We start from the raw sequence: 24,910 nt of genomic DNA, 5'->3' as shown, positions 1-24,910 counted from the left end.
TCCGGGCAGCCAGAGAAGGTACGTCAGGATCCGATGAGGAGAGAGAACGTTGACATTCTACATAAAATGTCAACTCTTAATAAGATTACCTCAGGATTGATTTTCTGGCTTCTTGTTTTCAATTTGCTGTTTTTCATTTCAGTTAGTCACAGGGAGTGTCCCAGAGCCCTTGGCTTATTACCAGCATTCGCTAAACTCAGTCTTGGTACCCTGAAGAACGAAAGCCCCAATGGGCCCAAGGCCAGGACACAGGTACACACCTGCAAAGCAGTGGTGCTTCTGCTCTTCGTCAGGATTTAAAGATTGTATTTATTGACCTGGCTATCTCGGATGAAGTATGTACCTGAGTGTATATACATGAACCATGAGCACGAAAGAGCCCAGAGTCAAGAAGAGGGTGATTCCCTGGACCTGGAGGGACAGATAGTTATGAGCAGCTTCGTGTGGGCGTTAGGAGTTAAACCTGGGTCCTCAGCATGATCAGCGAGTTCTCTTGACTGCCGAACATCTCTCCCACCCCAAGTGAACAGGACTGTAACAGGGAAAGTTATAAAGACTCATGTGTGGAATAGCAGTAAAAGGGAATGTCATGGAGGAGAAAAGCAGGTACATGCAGACTCAAATGTAGTGGACGGTGTGGACCTGGGAAATAGACTGCCCACTCAACAAACACAGAAAAGGAAAGGACGGTCTTCCTGAAATCCAAAACCAAGACTGAAGGACGTGAAAAATGAAAGGTCAAGATTAAGGCAGAAGAAAAACAATAAAACTCCTGGAATCTAGAGGAAATATATGGATGAGTAAACTGATTTTCAGAACCTAAAAGAATTATGAATGTATAATATTTTAAAATTGTATTTTTATTTGTATTTTTATATTTGTATTTATATTTATTGTATAAATTTATATTAAACAATATATAAATATATAAATAAATTTTATATGAATATATCATATTCACATATAATTATATTTATGTAATTACAACTATTATTGTTTAATTATATCGGATATACCATAAGTATAGGCATGAGCATAATCTCCTGAAATCAAGCAAACACATCTTTCACTTGGTAGCCCTGGTATCAATTTCTGTACATGACAAATGTACAACAAACAGGACTGAAGAATGCAGGAAGTCCCTGCTAGGATCCCCAAATGAGTTGGAATATGGAGCAGGAAGAAATCCTAAACTATGGCCATTGGCATGCTGGGTGACGAAGTTATTTCAGATTGCACAACAAAATGAACAGCCCGAGATCGCTGACTACGTAACTCTCTATTGAGTCACCAGGACACATAGGCAGCCTTCAAATCCGGATGTGTTGTTTGACCTGGGAAAACCACCTCATAGGTGCAGGACGGAGAGACCCCTGTTTAAAGGGAAGACGATCCGGTGAAGAGTTAGACCCATGCCAAGCATGCACATAAGTTTCCCTCCTCAGTGAATCTCTGCATTCGTTCAACCACACGTTTTCATGGATGTGGGGTTTCCCAACTAGGTAACCTTTGTCTGGGGTGGGTAGGACCCTCCGTACACTGGCCTGACATTGATTTCAATGGGGATTTCTTGGTGGCACTGCTCAAGCTATGCCCATGTCAGGGGCACAGCTGAGTAGCATCATTCAGAGAAACTGTGATGAGAACACAATCGTCTCCAAGGTGTCCAGTGCAGCCCATGAACATGTGTACACAGCAGTCCTGTGATTTGTACTTTCCAAACAACAAAGCTTCATGGCAGCCGACAGCCCCAGAGAACTAAGTACATTCTGTCCTTTAAAAAAGAAGAACGATTTGTTGAGGTTTGGTTGATATGCAAATGACTATATATACTTGATGTCTACAAGTCGACAACATCAGAGGTACCTAACGAGAAAAGAAGCAGTGTAGATTAGGATCTCTCAACTCTTTAGCATCAACTATTTATAAAGTAAGTCTTCTACTGAATCTTCCAGCGCAGATAGAGTTCCCTTTTCAAACACAAAGATTACTGTGGTCCACAAGCAGAAGGTGGCGGAGAGACACTAAAGTAGCAAGGATACTGATTGTCAGTCATTAACCTGATTTTCTGATGAAGTTGTCGAGCAGTTGGTGCGTGCTGAAGGTTGGTAAATGAGAGCAAAATTAAAGCAGGGGAATCCTGGACACTTACAGAGCAATTAACTTGTTTTTGCAGTAATGACACATTGAGCACGAACTCAAGTGCACTGAGAAAGCCACAAGAGTCGCCACGGAAAGCAAGGTGCTTTGCGCCAAAACACCCAAAATAAATATCAACAACAACAACAACGACAATAATAACACCCTGTGTTTCTTTAAACACCTAAGAGAACGCAAAATACCCCATAAGCGATAAACAAGAGGCTCGAGTTCAATGAAAAGAAATACAGTCATAACCCACATGCTAGAGAACAGGCAGGTTACCAAAAATAAAGCCAGATCAGTTCCTTTAATTTAGATTTTTAAAAACTTGTGTTGTGACTGTGGAAGTAGGTGTCATATACTTCAGGATACAGGTTTTGCTCCAATTACACACATGCTCGCCACCTGCCCGGTGAAAACACGAGCCTGCAGGCAGGAGCTCAGGGGGCCATTCCACCGCAGATACAGGTTTCACCACTGACGTTTTTTAAATCTTCAGAGGATGTTTGAATGTGCTGAATTCAATACAGTGCGTGGCTAAGAGATGCAGTCAACAAACACAGTCAAGAACTTCTTTTCAGATGTGAATACTTCCAGGAAGTGACGGCACACACCTTTAATTCCAGCCCTGGAAAGAAAGGAAGAGGAGAAGGAAGAAGGAAGAAGGAAGAAGGAAGAGGAAGAGGAAGAGAATGTGGCCTTAAGGAAAGAATTCAAGGAGAGATAACTAATTAAAGCAAAGGAAGGGAGCACAAATTTTCATTTAAAACTTACACGAAATTTATCACCAGGCGTGTCCCTGCAGAGCTACATGCAGACTTCACTAAAGCTTTCAGGCAGGATTCCACTGTTTTCAAATTTTCCAATCCTTTAAGATTTAGTGGACGAATAAGAAGCAACACAACGTTCGTGAGCGCGTGCGTGCGTGGTGCGTGCGCGCGCGCGCGTCCGTGCGTGCGTGCTGTGTGCGTGCGTGCTGTGTGCGCGCATGCGTGCTCCCTCCTAGGTTAGCAATAAGATGAATAGGCTGCAAGAGAAAATCTTCAGATGAGCCTAGAGGACTGAGTAAAGACACAAAGATTTTCAAGCTTGAGTCAAGGTCTGGGTCGCCCTCCTTTGAAAGATGGGCTGTGACAAATATCTCCCCAAATAAAGATCTGCGTGCACTCGAGGGTTAGTAACCAAAAGAAAAGTTCCCAGGAGGCTCTACAAAGGGCAGCTGGCCTTGTGGAAACATTGGCGAAGTGCTTGGGTGTCAACAATGCTAAAAGCAAATACTTGCTTTGCCCCTGGGATTGGAACGGAAAGCGGAAGCCAGGAGATAGCTTTTGAAATCCCTGGTTAGGTCATTGAACTGCACCGAACAAAAAGATGTGTTTGCCACGATGAGCACTGTTTCTTTTTAAAAGCTGTACTTTGATTATAAGAGAAAAACCAGTTTACTTTTAGGCGTAAAATGAAGACATTAAGCTCAAAAACTCATCTCTCAAATTAACTGAACCCCCTTTTAAAATCTAGGGTGTCTACTTAGCTCTAACCTAGGAGGGGGTGCTTCATTTGACATGGTCTTGGTTGGCCGATTGCTTCCTGACTTAAGCAGCGCCTCAACGGTGTGCCAACATCACCACTTTATTCCCTCGGCTGCTGTCCCGGGAGCTTGTCAGGAGCCTTCATAGCCAAAGACATTCATTCGTCAGAAAATTCAAGGAATCCGCTCTTCCTGAAGCAGCTATTACCTACCACAATTCTTACATTTTAATGTACAGTCAAGGTCACCTGGGACTCACTGGTTAAAGAGCCTGAGTCCCTGCTCTTGCATTAAGCCTCCTGACAATGTGCTTCCCATATAACACCTTGCTGAGCCACCAATCTTTACCCTGCCTGTTGTCTTTAAAAGGTTCTGAGAGGGCAGGAATGATGGAATACGCCTATAACTCCAACGCTTTGGAGGCCAACACAGAAGAATTGCCAAGAGTAACCTGTATGCGATAGATAACTGCTAAGAGACCAGCCAGGGCTATTTAGCAAGACCCCATCTCAAAAAAAAGAAAAGAAAAAAAGAAAAGGTAAAATAAAAAGGTTAAGATTAAAGATAACCGAAGCTTTGGAAATAGATAAATCCCTCTCTGAGGAGAGTCCTAGAAAGTATAATGGACCAGGAATTAAGCAATGTCCACTAACAATGAAACACAAAGACACAGTCTAGCCATGCCAAAAGTAAACACCACTTGTCTGGTTACTGCAATCAAGATTGTGTCACACTGTAGTGTGGTCAGCACCAAAGAAGTAAAACTAAATGGAACACAGTCTCCACAGTACTTCCCTGGAAGCTCCAAGCCCAGCAGGACAAAAGCCCTAATGGAAGGATAGATGGAGTACCCGAGAAACTCCTCCCCGAGACATAGGTAGAAACGCAAAGAAGAAACAGGGGCCACTTCTTGAAGGGTAGATCCATTGAGCTAAATCTGGAAACAGAAGCAAATATAGATTTAGTGGCAGAGAAAGAAGCAAAATGGTAGTCGCAGAGAACAGATGTGGCCAAGCCTTTCCTGGAGAACATTCTGATCCTTTGTTAGCTGCTGACGATGAGAGGAAGAGCTCTGTCCCTGGAGTGGATCGCCAAACTCTCAACCAAGACACCACTGCGTGTCTGCTATTTTTAATCAAGATTTATTTTGGAAATGAGAAGTCTGAAACCCTAAAGAATTTCACTCCATCCCAAGGTCGGGATTCCAAGGTGAGTCTACCTAGTTGCAAGGCCTGTGTTCTTCTCAGGGTACCCTGCTACCTTGCCGAAGTATTTCAGAAGGTCTAGATTGTAGAGCATGAGGCAGCCTGTGAGAAAAGAAGATGCTGATATTGCATTGCAATACAAACAGTCCACCATTTTTTCCTTCCCTCAAGCTAGTACTTTGACATTTTAAATATACCAAAAAAAAAAAAAAAAAAAAATCCCAGGATCCCAGTCTCATAGTGACCTAATATTTTATCAGCCTTGGGCAAACTTCCTGTTGACAATGAATTTTTGGACCTCTTAAATAACTATAATGTTATTCTCAGTCTTGAAAGCATCTTTACCTTTGAAAGGCTTCAACTTTGAAACAGGCAGAAACCAGGCCAAGAAATGCATTCGGCAAAGACACCACTAGTCTCATGGACTTCTAAATGAACTTCAAAAATGAACAGGCTGGCACCGTCTCTAGGCACATAGGGCCCCCTGACAAGATTTGGTTTGGTCAGTAGCATCCTTGTGTAGAGCAAAACCTTCCAATGTCGGGGCTGGGGATTTAGCTCAGTGGTAGGGCGCTTGCCTAGCAAGCGCAAGGCCCTGGGTTCAGTCCCCAGCTCCGAAAAAAAGAAAAAAAAAAAACCTTCCAACGTCACACAGCAGATGTGACTGCCACAGTGTAGAACAAGTAGCTGTGTCTAAAAACTATTCCAGTATGGTAGCAAAGTTAGGAGTTCCACGATGAATGGAGAACAAGAGATAAGACAGAAGCCAGACAGGGCAATGGGTCAAGTGCTGACTTTTTATCCCCCTAATAATCAGAGGGATCTAGAAAAGATGAGGGGTGGGGCATGGAGGTGAGGAGGGAGGCTTAACACTTACAATAGTCAACTTTAAATCCAAAAGCACCAGTTTCCAATTCTAATCCTCTCTCTTCAAGGAAGACAAAAATCATCTAAGCTAAAAGATTCCGAGCCTAAGTAGTAAATCTGATTCCCCTCTAGATAAACAGGCAGGCTCTGAGCTGAACAAAATCACTCGCTCTTTGTGGGCATCGAGATCATAAATGGATTCCTCATTTGCTAACTGTCAGCCACTGGTTCCAGAAACTCAAGAAAAACAATGAACACTTTATCTGAATTTTTTTATGAATAGAAACTTTATTTAAATGGCATTATTTAGAGATGCTGCTTCTTTTGATTAAAACATTACCAGGAAACCGGTTGCTTATTCGACTTTGGATACCCGAGGTCAACTATGCAAAAGCAACAAGGGAATATTCTTTGTCAACATCTGCTTAAAGTTGTACTCAATCAAATAGCAGGAACAAGGCTCTACAAATATCCCTTCCTGTGGCTACAAGAAAATCCAAGAAATGGACAAATGATATTATGGTACAGGCAAATATCTGCAGCTTCATTGTAAGTCGCTGATGAGCATTTGTTTTTCAAGTGTGGCTAGACACAGGAAACTTTACAATAAACGGCCTGGGCGGAATTCTTGGGGGGTTGGGGGTTTTTATGGATCATGCATTCCATTTTGACATGTGGCTACCATTTCAGAAGAATCATTGCATTTCCAGGAACCAGTCAGTCTAGTCAAAAGAAATCACAAATCCTTAACTAACATATGCTAACTTTTCTTTGAGGAACAAAAGAAGCATCCTTGTTTGTTCCTCACCAGCAAATACCCAGCCATCTCAAAGGAGGCCTTTCACTGGGCATGTTAGCAGGGAAATTCAATTGTATTTAATTAAGTTCACCCCCCCCCCCGAAAAAAAAAAGCTGCACACAGAAACATCAAAGAGGTTATCAGGGGTCAGATGCCTGTCATGACTTTCTGACCCTCCCAAAACGCCAAATAAAAGATGGTGGTATCCCTGCTGGCAATATGGATTTCCACGTTTGTGTCTCTCTCTTTCTGCTTTAATTTAATAGCAATCGGCACAATATGGCCTGTTTTTCCTGGACAATAGTATGGGCAGAGTTAGATTTAAAGCTGTGCAAGGGGGAAGATGGGACACAAGAGAAACTCACTGTGGTTTCCAGGGCTCACATTCATACCCATCACACACACACACACACACACACACACACACACACACACACACACACACCAACTCAAAAATCTATTTAACATCCATTGTGTTCAAAATGGACAGATGCGTGCCTCTGAAATCTCATATTTAGAAATTCTTTTCAACAGTCAACTGCCCCATAGATGCTTTTGAAGGAAGAGGTATACACCAATGTTGTTTTTTTTTTACCAGAAAGTAATTTTGGGGTCTCACCATCTATTAGTTCTTTAACTTGAGAATCTTAAATATTGGTTCTTTTCTAAATTTTATCATTTTTCACCTCATGCTGTGAGCACTTAGGACCATAACCAGAGTTCTAAAGACGTCTCATGGAAACCAAACATAAGTTAATTAAACTGAATGTTATTTAAAGTCTTAAATGCCCGATTTTAAATGAGCACCAGACTTGGTAATTGCTTCCTGGGATTTCATATTTAAGAAATTATACTCTTAACTGATACAATAAAAAGTGAACCTAAGGATCTAGGGCCAGAAGTTATCTTGCCGATCATGTAATTCAGCATCCCATTTGAAGTTTGAATCTCCAGCCACATTTCTACCTCACTATCCAATCTCTAGTCAGAATTTGCACAGATGCTTTGAACCTGCTGTTTTCTAGGGCCATCCATACCCAAAGACACAGTCTTCATGAGCAAACATCGGAAACAGAACTAAATGAGATTCAATTATGAGGTCATGTGTCTCAAATTTGGATCCTAGCCCTTTAGCCAATTTAGGAACTCAAGTAATTCACTCAAGCACCTCATTTACATGAAAAGAAGGTAGGTATCTGAACCATCATCTCTGACTCAAGGTCTCTGTGGCTCTGTGCACTTGATTTTTCCTGTGTGACTGCTAGGTCAGACAACTGAATCACCTTTGACTTGAATCCATGTTCACTCAAACCCAACAACATGGCTGCTCTGGCAAGCATCACATCTGAAGGCCTTCTAGGCCTGTGTGATCTGGCTGGCATGTAGAAAAGGACACACTCGTTTAATCCCTCTGGCTGGGATACAGACCCTCAGTGCAGATGTTCAAGTCAACAAGAAACCACTGCCTGGAAATCCTTCTAAGCTCCCTAGGAAAGAGCATCAATGCTGTCGGCATGGTTTTTGTGCCGCAAGCAAGTCCCAGAGCTGAAGGGGAAGCAACGGACACCGCCCTTTATTTTTGTAGCCAATGCTTTGGAACGAGTTGCAGGAGGGACATTTAAGACTGTAACTTGGTTCCAGCAAGAAGAAAAAGAGTTGCAGAGTGGATGGGAACAGGAAGGCCACTTCCAGAGCGGCTTCTTGTCTAGGGTTGAATGCAGCTGTCCTCTATCCTTACTGATGAGAAAAGTAGGCGCAAAGTAGAAGACCGTTTGCTTCTGTACCGTCACCCTCCGGAAAGCCGAACCGGAAGGAGTAATGGGTGGGGTTGACAGTACTGAACTCATCTCAACCGTCCTGTAGAAGAGAAACTGCTCTTTAGCCATGTAAGAAAACAGATGGACGACTAGACAAATTGACCCGTCCAAGGACACACAGTTACTAAACAAGGGGGATTTGGACCAAGATCCCCAAGACTCCAAACTCAGTTCAAATTACGTTGACTCTGGAATTTATCTACCTTTGAGGAAAACCTTCGAGGAAAGACACATTTGAATTATTTTCCTTCTTCCGTCTGTATAGAAGCACACAGAACATTTGTAGAGTCACCTGCCATCTCTTTTATCAGCCTGAGAAACAATTCACTCATTCACCACATAGATGGAAAGAAGTCCGTCTCTTTCGTTAATAATATTATGCATTAATATTATATAAAAGATTATATAATCATATTAAATAGTTAATACAATATTAAATACACACCTTCTCATTTGGTGTCTTCTTTAATAAAGTTTATTTAATCCTTTTTAAATATTTTTGCTATTTGTGGGTGCTTGCGTGTCTGTGTGAGAGAGCATGCCCACACGTCCAGAGGCCAGAGGCATCAGATTACCCTGGAGTTAAGAGTTCTCGGTGGTTGCGAGCCGCCTGACGTGACTGCTGAAAGCCACACTAGAATCCTGTCCCAGAATAGAACGTTCTCTTAACCACCAAGTCTTCTTCTGACCCCTATTTAACCGTCTCAATATGAAAATTTTTAAAATAAGTAATAAACACAAGGGGGCTTATTGTCCTTTTTATTGTGTAATACTATAGCAATTTGTTCTCCCCATAGTGGTCCCCTTTTCTCCATATGATATGATAACATTAGATACAAGAAAATACAAAGTTAACATTCAAAAGTAAAAGCTGATTATTGCCATAGCCGGGCTGCGTCTTTCCTTCCTAAATCCATGCATTAAAATTCGTAAGACCAATGTGTTGGTATCAGAAGTTGGGGCCTTCGGGAGTTGGCTTGGCCCAATGAATGGGACTGAAGACATCATCAAGTCCTAAGGGGACATTTTTGCCCCTTCTGTCATAGAATGGACAGCAATAAAGCATCGTACTCGGAGAACACTGATTCATCTAGTGTCTTGACCTTGAACTTGAAAATATGCAGGAGTGTGAACAATGAAATTCTATTGTCTGTACATTACCCAGTCCAGTAATTTTATTATAGCAACCTAAACATGCTAGGACAAACACACACACACACACACACACACACACACACACACACACACACGAGGAGAGAGAAGGCAGAAAGATCAAGTGGCTTAAGAACACATTGCTGCCATGCCGTGGCCCACTTGTAGTCTTAACTACTACCCAGAAAAAGCTTGATAAAGTCCCTGCTGCTCACAGACTGGGAAGCCAATGCAGCAAGCGCTAATTACTGTACTCTGAGTTTGTTGAGCATAATTAAGTAGACTATACTTACACTCAGGTATATGTCACATCTGGACATGTTACCAAGGCAACAAAACACCATCTGATACTCCAAGAGAAAGCACATGTTCTAGAATTCTTTCTGCAGACTAACATTTTAACTAAGTCCAAATTTTTAACCTTTGATGAGCACAGGAAAAAACGTTATCATTCAGAATCAGTGAGAAACACACCGAACCCGGAGACTACTTTGATTTAATTTTACTCACTTGAATGCTAAATACATTTTAATTCAGCCAAAAGGTCATGACCAAAAAGTCTGTCTGTGGTGCAAATATATGCTGTGTTTGTCTAACAAACTTCCCGGAGAGATAAATTCTTCCTACCAGAGAGAACTTTGGATGAAGACATGGCTTAGTTAGTAGAGAGCTTACCTAGCATGTAGGTTAAGGAAGCCACAGGAGGAAGAGGGCAGCCTGTGGCCCCAGTGCTTGGAGTTGGAGATGAGAGATGATCAAGAGGATTATCGTTGGCTACACTGTGAGTTCAAAACCAACAGAGGCTGTACAAGATGACATCTCAGAGTGTGTATTTGTGGGTAGAGTGGACTTGGCTTTCCTTAACATGGGGTAGATGTGTCGTTTGTGGAGAAAACAGACTAAACTCAAAGGTATGATACGCTCCAGTTGTCTCCTCCTCCCTTTGCCATCCCTATGCCCTTTAGGACAGAATGACAAAAGCAGCCTCTTAGGAAATCCCCACACAATGCCAAGTGTTTTATACATGTTAAAACATTTCATCAGTCTTTGGAATAGGTATTAGACGATAACCATGGTAAGTAAAACAGTGGTTTGAGTGTGTGTAAATATTATTGTTAATATCATGTTCCAGAAATAAACTATCTGAATAATCCAAGCAAAAAGCACCCTTGCCCAAAGATTAAACCCAAATACACAAATACTAACAGGAAATCATGACGGTCGGCTAACGGTGCCTATAAAATGTAATGAAATTAAATAATCCTGGCGTGATCCTGACCACGCAGCAGCATATAAACTTGTGTGTGCTTGGTTTCTCGATGAGAGAAGAGCATGACTAGGAACTAGTATAACCCAAGGCATCATGACGCTATAATTACAAAGATAGAAATAAACACTCTACTCTGTTGAAAGAATTAGATAGCTTAATAAGACTCTTAGATAAGACTTCATGAAGATCAAAAGGGGTAAAAATAACAGTGTAAAGGGAAACTTATTGAAACTTTAGGTTGAAGTATTCCTGTTTGGAAAAATATACCTTTTCTTACAGATTCTGGTCAAACCTTTGAAATTAGTACACTGTAACATAACCAAGGCCTTCGTACAGTCTCATCTAGACCACAAATTAGAAAGAACCACCAGATAGCCTATTCCTCAATAATTCCCACTTCTGATGTACCTTTTGGATTAACCAAAGCTATTATTGTCTGGTTTTCTAGGCAAGCAGGAGGCCCTCCATCTAGCCAAATCTGATAAGAGGGAGGCCATGGGTGATGTCATCATTGAATGTGACACTCACTCCCACACTGTGCTTACATAGTGATGGTCCAAAAATCACTCCAGCCTCTGACTCGTGAGAGGCATGTATAGTACATTGAGCTCTTTGCTTTGAGTTTTTCTTTTCCCAGACAACCTTTCTGCAAAATACCACAAAAGCCTGTGATTCAAGCTTTACAGTAGCATATGCTTTAGGAGTTTAATTTGGTTTTGAGCAGGATTAAATATGCCAAAAATCAAACCACAAGATACTCATAATGAGGGACAGAACACAATAGTCACCTTAAGTGAAGAGTAATTATATAACAAGAATTCGCAAATTGCTTAATGGCATTTTCTTGTGGAGACAGGCACAGCTGCCACGCTGAGAAAGTGCCAAATTTTATTCTTTTCTCCCTGTTTCCAAGAAGCGAAATCCCCTCAGCCTGGTGCAAGCTTCCTGGGTTTTCTCCGGGGCATTCACATGAATTAACAGGTTATCTCTGGGGCAACTTGGTCTTCTTCTCCACGTATGTCTTAGCCTTTGTACACTGAGTGTGTAAGGTGTGTGCGTGTGTGCTAGGATGCCATCCGGATGTCTGTTTTGTTATAACTAAAATTCGTGTTCCTTAAGGTCATGTGTGTGTATATAAAGTAATACAAAATTTTGTAGAAAAGAAATGTAGAGAAACTATTTCTGACTCCGACATATTTTCAGTTGATCTACCGAGCTTATAAAACACTCAAAATATATCAGAATCTTGCATAAAGCAAAAGGTTTAATATATCAGGGAGTCAGGGAGGAGCGGTTAGCAAGTAACATAGACAGAGCTTAGTATATGAAGAAATATATATTTTACACACACACACACACACACACACACACAATCTAGTGTCAGTATTGCTACAGAGAGGCTCGAATGGGTAAGTTTCAATGAAGCTGTGTAGGAATGATGGTTTCATGGATCTAATACACTCCTGAAGCTAAAGCAAGCACTCTACTTCTCCAGTGCACCCTACCCACAAAACCATAATGAATTCACTCATACAACACGCTGTGCTTATAACTGCGTATAACAGCCATCTTGAGGTTTGCTTTGCAGAGCACAAAGATAGGCAGTTAGCCCCTACCTAACAACTCTATACACTAGGCACTCCACGAAAAGGACCTTTCATCTCCTACATTATTATGGTGTTTAATTTTAAGTTGGTGACCTTGAGAATTACAGAAATCTGTTTTAACATTCTGTACCCTAAGCCCTGTGCCTTAGAACAGATTGTCTCACAGAGGTAAATACGTATTTGCATATGAATTACATAAATGATACTTCAACTACTAGGCACAAGAACAGCAGATTCGTTTTAGGTTCCCGTTATTTTAGTAAGAAAGGAGGCCTACCCTTCCCCTTCCCCTTAAATTCAGACACACCTGTATCTTTCCCTCCTCACTCTACCGCCCAAGTCTTTTCAGACCACTATACTAAAGCACCAGGTTAAGAACAATCTAAATATACAAATTAATCTTCTCAACAATTAAGAGAAAGTCAACGTTGAATGTGAACTAAAAAATGAAAGCAATATAAAAGTAACTTCTCTTATCTGCTCCTGAAATGTGAACAAGACTGAGTGGTTTTAACTGGAAAGCCCCCTAGCTTCTCTATGGCAACAGCCTGAGTGTTGGAAGCGACCCAAATCTGAATAACTAGCTTGTAATGATCTGTGTCTCTTGTCTCCTCAGTCTCTCACTCTACCTCCCCAAATGACCTGGATTGGCCTTTTAAGGATAGTCCAACTTCACATCACTTGCTCTGCTCAGAAATCACAAAGGCTTTCTCAGCACCTCTCATCGGCATGCAGGTTGTCTACACCTTTACCAGAAACGTCGTTCTCTCAACCTTGGCCAGCATTCTCCACTCTACAAAATCTTACCGACCTTCTCACAAGCCCCACTGTCCTCTCTGGTCTCCATGCTTTCCCAGTGTGGGGCACACACACTCTTCCCTTCGACTGTCATCTCTCTTTAACTGCCTCAAGGTCCTAATCATAAGGATCCAAGACATATTTGCAGAGACACTGGAATGCTAGTCTATGCTGATAATTCTAGTTCTCAGAAGGCTGAGGCAAGGCTATTGATCACAAAATGAGGACCAGCCTGGGCAATGCAGTGAAACCGTTTCAAAAAAGCAAAAACCAAGAACAAGAACAAAAGGGAGTCAGAGAGAAGAGTTAGGCTTTTCCCAGAGGACTCAGGTTCAATTCCCAGCATCCCCATGGCAGCTCACAATCATTCCTCCATAGCTTCTGTTCTAAGAGATCTGACACCCTCTTCTAGTCTCTGCAGGCAACAGGCATGCATGCAGTACATAGACACACAATGGAGACAAAACACCAATGCATATAAAATAGAAATAAGTAAATAAATCTATTGTTAAAATAAAGAACAAAATAAATCAGGCTTTGAGCACTTTGAGAAGAAAGATAGCCTTATCTGCTCTTAGATCCTCAATAAGGAGAAAATCTGTACAGGATAGAACTTACATAAGATTTATCGGATAAGGAATTGTGGGGTTGATGATGGGGTTATTGGGTAAGTGGATAGATAACAAGGGAATGGATAAATGGGTGGATAAGTGAGGAATTAAATATTTGGATGCAGGCATGCATGGCGACATTGCACAAGATCCAAGTGACAGGGGCTACATTTCACACTTGACCTTGGACCAAATTCTGAAAATAGAACATCAATTTTAGGTGTATAACTCTGAGTTAATCCATCTTTGTTCACAATAATATTTGAAGTTAACTTTGTTCCTCTGTCTTATAACCAAGAGCTATTTATCAACTTACTCAAAGTTGTATTTTAATTAGTGCCAACCCAGATCGAATTCTTAAGAACTATATATCCAAATCCTCCTATTGACCAACTGAGAAAAAAAAAGGTTTTCTCAATAGTTATTTTTAATAGAGTAATCTTTATATCTGTGGAATATACAGGTTTTGGAACCATCTGTCGTCCCTAAGCATGATTCTCTCAATGTCCAAAGCCAGACCATGAAAACCAGACCCCAGCAAGCTCGTGTTGTTTGCCTTTAGACGCATACAGCCTTCTCCTGTCCACCACTAAACACTATGACAAACGGCAATCAGCAGATCTCAGGATGCTACTTTGCATCAGAAATGGGATGGTGCACACCAGTGCATTTTCTGCAATAAGCGCTGGTGTATGTAAATCAGCTAAGGGCAGGCTAGAAGCGATGCTTTGAAAGTGGCTGGAGTGACATGCAAGGTGGACAGGGGAAGTCACTCCATCTGGTCACGCCTAGATGGAGAGTTGCAGACAATCACTGCTGAGAGAGGAGGACCAGTCTTTTCCAGGGAGGAAGCCACTGACAGGTTATCCAATCCTAAGTAGTAACCCCTAAACATATATACATATGAGCAATACTAAATGGGCTCACAGATTGTATTTATGCATGAATAAGGTGTGTGTGTGTGTGTGTGTGACAATAATTAAAGAAGAGGTCATGAATTTGAGAGGAAGTTGGGGGAACACACAGAGGAGTTAAGGGAATGATAGAGGTGGTATGAGATAGTAGCCATGTACGAAATTCTCAAAATAATTTAAATTTTTAATTTAAAAAATATAAAACCGTTAAAAGCTCATGTTAGTACATTTGGCTATCATTTTGTGCCGCCATATTGCATACCTTGTTTATATCTATCGTAAAATGTCTGCGGTTCTTTCCCTGTGTGCTTCTGTCAGTCTGCGCCCATCATGGAAACAGGATTAAGAGGGTGAATTGCAATCAGTAAGAAAAGATAAACAGCCCTATGTGGCTTCCTAAAATAAAAATCACTGTCCAAACTCGGATGAAAGACGTAAATTTCTCTGGATGGGAATATGAAGCTAGGCAGGGAGCTACGTATACAACAGGGAGGACATGGTCCTTTCAGAGACCGTAGGCAAGCTGAAGATGTGGCAGCACGTGGAGGAGAGAGACCGTCATGGCGTCATGGTAGATAACAGCTGGAGAGGAAACAGGATTTAGGCATGCCCAACTCTTGGCTGGAGACCCAACAGGAACCATAAACTTACTTCAAACGTGAGCTTTTAAGCAGGCCCAGTTCTCAAGCATGAAGTTTGCGGATGACAACACGGTGTCGCTGTGTCATGCTTGTGTGGCAATGGGACTGAGAAGAAGTTAGGAGTTCACTTGGAAGTCATTGGGTAATCATTAAAGTAAGAAAGAAAGAAAGAAAGAAAGAAAGAAAGAAAGAAAGAAAGAAAGAAAGAAAGAAAGAAAGAAAGGAGGGAGGGAGGGAGGGAGGGAGGGAGGGAGGGAGGGAGGGAGGGAGGGAGGAAGGTGGGGAGTTTTCATTCAAAAACACAACTTAGAAGAATCATGTCCATGTTGGCCTTACTGCAGAAGATGTATGGGATGACTAAACTAAAAGCAGACAAGACATAGGACACATGAGTGGTGGCTTGGAGAAAGCTTGGCAAAGACAAGCCTTTAGCCTTCCAAGGCTGTTTGATAATCCCGATAATCACTATGGGCCATTGGTATTGATAATGGTAACGTCCTCAGTGACCTCAACCCTTTAGATGCTCCTTACCCAGAACCCCCCAGACTACACTTCCAGACTCCTCCAATCTGCTCAGAATAAACACCAGTCTCTTGGACCTACGTTTGTCCATTGTTTTTTTTTTAACTTGACTATTCTAGCCTGACCTTTGACCTTCTTAGAAACCATAAGCCAAAGATCACCCTCTAGTCATTTCCAGTCCAGGTTCCCCTCTGATAGATAGCTTGTCATATCTCGGCCAACGGTGCTCAAATCGTTACCGTTAACTTATCATTGTGTATCTCATGTAAGAACTTTATGCAAAGAGTCTCTGCCCATAAAATTTCTATAAGAAAAAGCTTACTATAAAATCCTCCATAATTATGAATTGCATAAAATTATGTTAAAAATATTTATATACATTGGGTTCGTTTTTCTCATCACTGTGACCAAATATTTGATAAGAAATAAGGTACAGGAGGACTTATTTTGGTCCACAGGTTTGAAAGAACGCCACTCCATCATCGGTGAGAAAGCAAGAGGCAAGAGTCAGCCCCGGACAGCAGCAGGTGAGGAGACTGGTGAAGGAAGATGCGTGAAGGTGTAAGGAACCAGGAAGCACGGGGAGTTAACAGGCTGGAAGCAGGGGCAGCTGGAGTCCCTCAGACTTACAAAGCAGCAGCCTTTCCCTCCACCCAGCCTCGTCTCCCCGACTTCTGCCATCACTCAGAACAGCACCACCTACTGGGGACCCAGGGATGTTCAGTCATATGAGCATAAGGGGGCGTCTCAGTCAAACATATATATCATATAACATTACATATAATACATATGAAATATAAAACATTTTACTACATAGTTTAATTTAATATTGTGATATACAATATATTGTATAAAATTTGTTTTGTAATTTATTTATTTATTTTATATATAAGTACACTGTAGCTGTCTTCAGACACACCAGAAAAGGGCATCAGATCTTATTACAGATGGTTGTGAGCCACCATGTGGTTGCTGGGATTTGAACTCAGGACCTCTGGAAGAGCAGTCAGTGCTCTTAACCACTGAGCCATTTCTCCAGCCTAAAATTTGTTTTTTTTTTTCAAACCCCAAGAAATGTTAGGCAGCTGCACTGTCCTTCTTGTGCGCATGCACAGTCCTTCCTGCCACGATCAATTATTTATCAACATATATTTGAAGATATTTTTTACGGATTTCTAACTAACATCTTAAGCAACTTGGTTCTATGCTGGTAGTGAAGACTGGTATGGCCCCTTAGCTCAGCTTTAGCACAGACAAAAGCAGGCACCATGTTGGAGGTCTCCTTCCTCAGAGGCTTGAAGATGGCATGAACTGCCACTTCCGGTCATTGAAGCCAGTATCTTTGTTAAGTTGCTCACAGATGATAACTTCCAGTTGGGGCCTCTTGCACTCGGATCTTTGCTGCTCTCAGTGTCGCTTCAGCCTCCCGTGCCTGCTGTAGGGTCATAGCAGGGAGAGGAGCCCACCGGGCTAGGGAGAACCAGAGGCCTCGGAAGAGATCATAAAAGTGAATTAAGGGGGCTTTCAAACGGCAAACAGGACTAAGTGTAAACTTAAAAACACTCCAGGAAACAAGGCTGATTGAACGAATATGATAAAAACCAACCAGAGGCAGCAGCGAGAGAACTAAGAAAATTTTGGAAAACTGGAGGAAAGCCCGCAGCCTCGCTTCTGTGTGGTTCCAAAGCTCGATGCACAGGAAGTACACAAGCGCTTCCGCAAGAGACCGATCAATTATCTAAGACGGTCAGACAACAGCCTTCCAGGAGGAATGGCTAATCATGATATATTTCAGTCCTGTTCTCCTGTCCTGCATTTCTGGTACACATTTACTTTCAAAAAAAAAGGGGGGGAGAGGGTAGGGGGTTATTAGTTAGAAATGATGTTTGTATCTAAAATATATTCATTGAAACCAGAAGGGTACATTTATGTATAATGAGGTTTTTGAACTTGATTAGATTTGGTACTGAATTATTAAATAACTTCTTAAATAACGGGAGGAGGAAGAGGTGTTCCATGGAGGGCAACAGTGGAGTGTACAGAGCCTGGCTGGAGGCTCTGTTTTCGAAAAACCCCTTGTTCTAGTCAAATCTGTTTAAGTTCATTGAAATAAAGTTGAGTCCTGTAAAGGTCATGACTCATAAAACATACACACACACACACACACACCACACACACACACACACGGTTTGCAGTCCCTTGTAGAAGGCTTCTGAAGTGGAAGAGAACAGGTCAACCATTCTGCCTGAGCCACATGTTAATATAAGAGCCGACTATTGCTCCACAAACAGGATCTCCAACTTCACTCCTGTTTACAAGGTGACGACTCAGGGCTGTGAGTTAGGGAAAAAAAAAAATCGAAATGATGGACGAGAGCCACCAAGGAAAAGCGTGGGCAGGATTTGGGGCTTTTTACTGGATGAGGTCCGTTTCATTAGTGGGTCTGCGTCCCCCGCTGGGCTCTTCTTTCCAAGTCTTTTGTTTGGGATTTTTCCTTTTAAAATGATATCTCCACGGCAGACGTCCGTAAGAAAACACTTTGCACATGTCTGAGAAACCTGTAGAGTGCTCCTGGAAAGCACAGAAATCTTTTTCAAAGAAAAATAAATAAATAAGAGAGAATAAAATGGGAATTTTTTTCTTTTTTTAGGCTTCCCTAGCAGGTGGGTTCCTGGGGACTGAAAACCTACTCCAAAAAGAAATAAGCCTGTAACTGTGTCAAGAGAAAAGGCACACAGGTCCGATAATCCTGGCAAAACTAAATTGCAGACCTGGGAACATTAAAAAAAAAAAAAAAGACACAACACCCTTCAAAAGAAAAATAAAACAATACTCCCAAAATAGGCCCGATTATGTGGGTCACTGCATACTGTGTGTTCCCCTGTAGCATTCTATCCTGGTTACTGTTGCCAGGGGACACCTGATGCTCTCATTATATATGTTTGTCTTTCACATCTACATTCGAGCCAGTTTTTCCCCCCTTCGATGTTCCCAGAACTGTAACAGAAATAAAAAAAAATAATAATAAGGAACGGACCCCATTATTACACAAATACCTACAAAGCAGAGGGAGTGACCCCTGGGGCTCCCCATGTTGTCCCTGGAAGCATTGATGCCCTCGTCCCCAGGGCCTCTAGCCTTTTGTCGAAGGGTCAAAGCCAGAACCTCAGCTGAGTACCCTCTGGGAAGAATTAACAAGTTGACAATTTGGACCCCCCTCCCCAGCCTCTGGCCCGGCCTGCTTGAATGCTATAAATAGAGACATCTGGATAGAGCCCTTTCACTGCGGTAATTGAAAACGAACACGGATCAAGTTCTGGCCTGTTGTATTCATAAATCTTGAGGCTTAATTACATTAAAGGGAAATCTAGGGCCCAGCACTATGGTAACTGCAGGTTCCATTGGCCGCTTGAATCATGAATCTTTAAGATAAGTGGTTTTTTTTTCTTTCCCCAGCCACCCCCCCCTCCACCACCAACTCTTTAGTAGAGTTGAATGGGAAATTTTCAAACCAGCCTTCTAGTATTAAATGTGCCAGGAAACTTCTGGGAACATTCTGGGCCCCTCTGCTTGAACATGAGCGTCTACCGCATGCCCCTGGCAGCGTGTGCTTCCTCCGCAAGATTCCTCTTCCGGGGGCTTAAAACTAGACGTATTTTTATGAGTAGCAACATACCTGACAGATATTTCAAATACGTCTTTCTCCACAGGTGAACACAGAAAGTGTGCCTCTAGCTAGATTCTAAAGAGTTTTGGGGGGAGGGGGCGATAACAGGTTATCTGTGACAACTTAAAATTCTAAATGAAGTCAGAACTCTCAGCATCCCCTTCAATAACAAGTCGAGGATTGCATCCCACAGAGAGATCTGCGGACATGTGTAAATAACCTATGATGGGAATTCTTTGTTGTTCCATGCTTAAAAAAAAAAAACCAATTATTCTATTCTATTTCCAGAAGCTGGATTTCAAAGTAAGTGCCTAGCATGATGGTTTATACAGTTTATCTTTGCCATAGTTTTACATGAGGGGAGTGCCGTCCAGACACCACTTTGACTTGACTGGTGAGGAAGACTCCCAATTCCTTCCTGGAAATTCATTCACACCAGTCACCCTGCCGAAAGGAAGCCCTAGGAGGACATCTCCAATGGGATTGGAGCCTGCACTGTCTGTAGTACCTACCTCCTGTTTCTCCTACATCCGGAGCTGTAGGATGCTGGGCAGGGGGCCTGCTTAATAAGCTACACACTGGATGGGGTCTGTGGGCTTGGAAGGGATAGCTTTAGGTTCCTCCTGTCCTTCTGCTTCTGTGCCTTTATGTGCACGCACATGCGCATGCGCGCACACACACACACACACCTAATGCCTGCCCCCCCACACCTAATGCCTGCCCCCATACACACACATCTAATGCCTGCCCCACACACCTAATGCCTGCCCCCCCACGCCTAATGCCTGCCCCCATACGCACACATCTAATGCCTGCCCCACACACCTAATGCCTGCCCCCCCGCACCTAATGCCTGCCCCCCACACACACACCTAATGCCTGCCCCCCCACACCTAATGCCTGCCCCCCCACACCTAATGCCTGTCCCCCACACACACATCTAATGCCTGCCCCCCACACACACATCTAATGCCTGCCCCCCACACACACATCTAATGCCTGCCCCCCCCACACACACCTAATGCCTGCCCCCATACACACACACCTAATGCCTGCCCCCATACACACACATCTAATGCCTGCCCCACACACCTAATGCCTGCCCCCCCACGCCTAATGCCTGCCCCCATACGCACACATCTAATGCCTGCCCCACACACCTAATACCTGCCCCCCCACACCTAATGCCTGCCCCACACACACACACCTAATGCCTGCCCCCCCACACCTAATGCCTGCCCCCCCACACCTAATGCCTGCCCCCCACACACACATCTAATGCCTGCCCCCCACACACACATCTAATGCCTGCCCCCCCACACACATCTAATGCCTGCCCCCCACACACACACCTAATGCCTGCCCCCATACACACACACCTAATGCCTGCCCCCATACACACACATCTAATGCCTGCCCCCCACACACACATCTAATGCCTGCCCCCATACACACACATCTAATGCCTGCCCCCCACACACACATCTAATGCCTGCCCCCCACACACACACCTAATGCCTGCCCCCTAACACACACACACACACACACACACACCTAATGCCTGCCCCCCCAACACACCTAATGCCTGTCCCCCACACACACACCTAATGCCTGCCCCCATACACACACATCTAATGCCTGCCCCCTAACACACACACACACACACACACACACACAATGCCTGCCCCCCACACACATCTAATGCCTGCCCCCCACACACACACCTAATGCCTGCCCCCCACACACATCTAATGCCTGCCCCCCACACACACATCTAATGCCTGCCCCCCACACACACACATCTAATGCCTGCCCCCCCACACACACCTAATGCCTGCCCCCCCACATCTATTGCCTGCCCCCCACACATATCTAATTCTTGCCTCCCCACACACACATAATGCCTGCCCCACCACCACACACACAAACATCTAATGAGAATTAACCCACATGAAAACGTGCCCAAGGCTGTGCAGAGACAGCCACCGAATTAATATTTAGCCTGAACATCCCTCAGACATGTTGGTAGGGTGTCCACCTAAAGCTACCAACTACTATGCCCACAATAAGGGAACTGTTTCTGCCTTCCACCTCGGGAAACTATGGTCCAGAGGAATCAGAAGACCAATACCACAGGGCAAGGAGTGATGGGGAGACTTTTTTTTTTTTAATCTAGAGCCCATGTTATTTTCACCAACCAAGCCGCATTAGTGTGAAACTCTTTATAAAGAGCCTTTATGGAACATTTAGCTAATGTCTTGGGCAGAATAAAATAGAATGAGACTATGAATTCTGGATTCGAATCCTGTGCCATGCTCTAATCTGTTAAGACGACTGTGACCATTCCTCTTACCTTAAACAGGAAACTGTAATAACAGCATCGACACAGAAAATGCTCAGAGTCCCGAGAAAGGGGTAGTAATACAGACACACGCTACTCAGCCCACCGACTGAAAGGGCCCAGCAGAAATAGCTGAATTCTCTCACACGCGCTCTCAATGACCGTTTTCTCTTATTTCACGTCCTGTTGTTCGAGGGATCTGAACTATGGTTTTATAGCATCTCAAGCAAATGGAGGCTTTATAGAAAACAGATGGAAACAATAACAGCCAATCACTGCCAGCTAGGAGGGCTCAGATAGAACTCAAGTTGTCTGTCAAGCTCACATGGTGTAGTAGTTTTTTATCAACTATATTCCCCGTTAGACACTCCCTGCAACAGTAGGTAGATGCCCTTACTGTGTGTCCCTAGCACCTCACATAATTCTTGTCACCTATTAAATGAAAAAGAAGCGAGGAATTCTCTCTCTCTTCCTGCGTCCCTGGGTAAGCAGCTAGTTAGCGACAAAGTCCGTTGGAGAAATATTATCGCTGTGCGGAAGTATTGATTGTGGCGATGGTTGTCCTGTGACCATTTGTGCAGAAACTGGTGTTAAAGGACCCTAAAGTTGAGGATGAATCATGGGGAGGGGATTTACAATGTGATGCTTGTGTTGCTACCGTCCGAGTGTGTTCAGCAATCTCAAGTCACAGATGTCTGGGCAGATGTTAAGTTTCTCCCGACGTAAAGTAATAAGGACACGACAAGTCACTGAAGATAATCTCTAAGGAATTGGAAGTTTTTAAATATTCGTTTATTAGGGTTGGAGATTGACACCTGCCTCTGCGTGCGTGTGGAGGTCACAGGACAACCCCGGGTCCTGAGACGCGAACTCAAGTGGTCAGACTTGGCAGCAAGAGCCTCTGCCCGCTGAGCTGTTAGTCCAGGCTCCACGGCTAAATGTTACTCTTAATTCGATCAAGCTCTATAGCCAAATCTAACAGAAAATTTGTGATTTTTCTCTCTCTACACCTCAGACATCCAGATTGATATGTATTCAGTCGTAAGTAGATATTAGCCATTTAGTACAGCACGGCCGTGCTACAACCCACAGACCCAGAGAAGCCAGATAACAAGGAGGATGCGTGACTGTTTCTCAGAAGAGGAAACAAAATAAACTCAGAGGTGGATGAAGGGAGGGAACTGGGTGGGAGAGGGGGCCGGGCGGGGGGAGTGGGCGGGAAGATCAGGTTAGGGAGAGCAGGGGAGAGAGACCTTAAACCTTCAAACTGAAACCTGATCAAAAGAAAAATGAAAGAGTGATTTCAAGGTAAGTTAGTTTAAGAAATGTTTCCCGTGCGTAATCAAAACCTCGTCGCCTCCTCCTGACCCTCCTGCATCCCCGATTGTCCTTCATTTCTAAACTCAAGCATTGTAGACTTTACAGAGCTGCGGCATAGAAACGACCCCTGAGAGGCCATGAGCAGGGAGCGAGGGAGCTTCAGACAGACTTAAATGACCAGACTCCATGATGAGAAAGTCCTCTGAAGCTATGACGTGGAAAGAGGCCCGGAAAACATGTGGAACAAACCCCATCCTTCAATAGGCCTAACAACCACCTCCTGTCTTGTCCCCTGCGCTGTTCAAGTGGGCGGTTGGGAAACCAGGAGAAGGGCTATCAAGGGACAGAGATGTCTGAAGAGAAAGGCAGCAACCTGAGTCTGTTTTAAATAAAACTCTCTCTTGAAAATAAAAATGTGATTCTGGTCATAAAAAAAAAAAAAAAACAAAAAAAAACAAAAAACTACCCTCACTAAAATTTCCACAAGATGTCCATCTCCATCCTGCTTTGGCGCTAGTCCTTCATTGAGCGTTCATTAGGAACCTCTGTAATATAAATATGATACCTGAGAATTTCTCCAGGTTTTTCCAATTAGATACCGCTAGCCACTAACCATAGGGATTGTGTTCACACGGCCGCCATCTCCATACGAAGGCAGAGAGATGTGACTGATGAGGTTGGCCCCAGAGGACGGCAGTCAGTGGTCAAGGGTATTCTCAAGCACTAAGAAACACTGCTGTCCAGGTGGAAAGACCGCCGCTCAGGGTGTCCGTGACCTTCAGAGGGCTGAGGATAAGGTGTTCTCACTACCGTTTCAGTCCAACAAATGGGTTCCAGTTTATTGGGTCCTTGCTCCTTGTGCTGTGATCTGAGCCTGCCCTCTATTCTGCCAGTAGCTCTCTGGATGGCCCTGGCACAAACATTTTATTCCCATTCCAACAGACACTGAATTATTTTTCTAACAAATGAGACCACGTGCCGTGGGATGAGAGAGTGAGTTAGACGGTAATGGGCGTTTCAACTGGGAAAGGAATGTGATTTTTCAGATTATTTTAAAGGGAAATTGCCTCTGACGTTTCTCTTTTCTTAATCATTCGTTCATTCGTTCATCCATCCATCCATCCATGTTAGCAAACACTTTTCTAAGTGTTTATGAGATTGCGGCCTTTGCCCAGGGTCCTGAGAACAAAATATCAAATAGGACAGAGGCTAGCAGGCGCTTATAGGCTAAGGATAGAAGGGACTTGCAAATGGAGTTGAGGAAAAAGAAGGTGCTGCAGGGCACAACGGACTGAGTGTATGGCATGAGCTTCCCTTTCCAAACGCCTAAGCAGGAGAGATTCACTTAATGGAATACCTGGTCACAGTAACTGCTTCACTGCTCATCTTGCAGCCGAAACCAAATAGCAGCAGGCAACGTCTCACACTCCGTTATACAGGAGGAGAAAGACACTGAGGCAGAGCCCCGAAGCCAGGGTCCTGGAGATGTTGTCTCTACCATCATGAGCGTAGCCCACACCCAGCCACCACCTTCACGGCCGCTTGGCAAGACTTTTCCCTCCATCTTACCAACCAGGAAAACCAATGCATGGCATTTTTTACCCTTGTGAGCAACGCGGCTGTGTTCTTGAATGTTATCTCCTTGTGTATTCCAAGGTTTGCAGACTTGAGGTGCAATTAATAAGTCACAAAGTCTTGCACAAGTTTAT

General features: G+C 43.4%; 1 protein-coding gene and 2 long non-coding RNA genes across 18 annotated transcripts in view; 1 reads left to right on the top strand and 2 right to left on the bottom strand.

Annotated features, from left to right (window-relative positions):
* The window catches only part of C7h12orf42 (similar to human chromosome 12 open reading frame 42), a 189,526-nt gene that overhangs the window by 93,947 nt on the left and 70,669 nt on the right, over positions 1–24,910 (bottom strand). The window contains exon 7 of one of the 16 annotated variants that reach the window (XR_010053654.1): positions 18,270–18,461. The exons of 14 other annotated variants lie outside the window; for them this stretch is intronic. The gene's annotated coding sequence lies outside the window, so the exon portion shown is untranslated. Of the gene's footprint in view, positions 1–18,269; positions 18,462–24,910 lie in introns of those variants that run through there. One more of the 16 variants, XR_005487477.2, reaches the window with a different exon arrangement.
* Positions 870–15,564, bottom strand: LOC134479854 (uncharacterized). Its single transcript, XR_010053657.1, has 2 exons — positions 2,917–15,564; positions 870–2,770 (listed from the first exon to the last, which is right to left on the bottom strand). It is a non-coding gene; the product is annotated as an uncharacterized LOC134479854 (long non-coding RNA).
* Positions 19,693–23,615, top strand: LOC108351426 (uncharacterized). Its single transcript, XR_001838788.3, has 3 exons — positions 19,693–19,843; positions 22,897–23,044; positions 23,298–23,615. It is a non-coding gene; the product is annotated as an uncharacterized LOC108351426 (long non-coding RNA).

Source organism: Rattus norvegicus, chromosome 7 (assembly GCF_036323735.1).
Source record: "Rattus norvegicus strain BN/NHsdMcwi chromosome 7, GRCr8, whole genome shotgun sequence".
Taxonomy (NCBI): Eukaryota; Metazoa; Chordata; class Mammalia; order Rodentia; family Muridae; genus Rattus; species Rattus norvegicus.
Note: the sequence above shows the minus strand (reverse complement) of the source record. Positions and strands in the feature narration are given on the sequence as shown.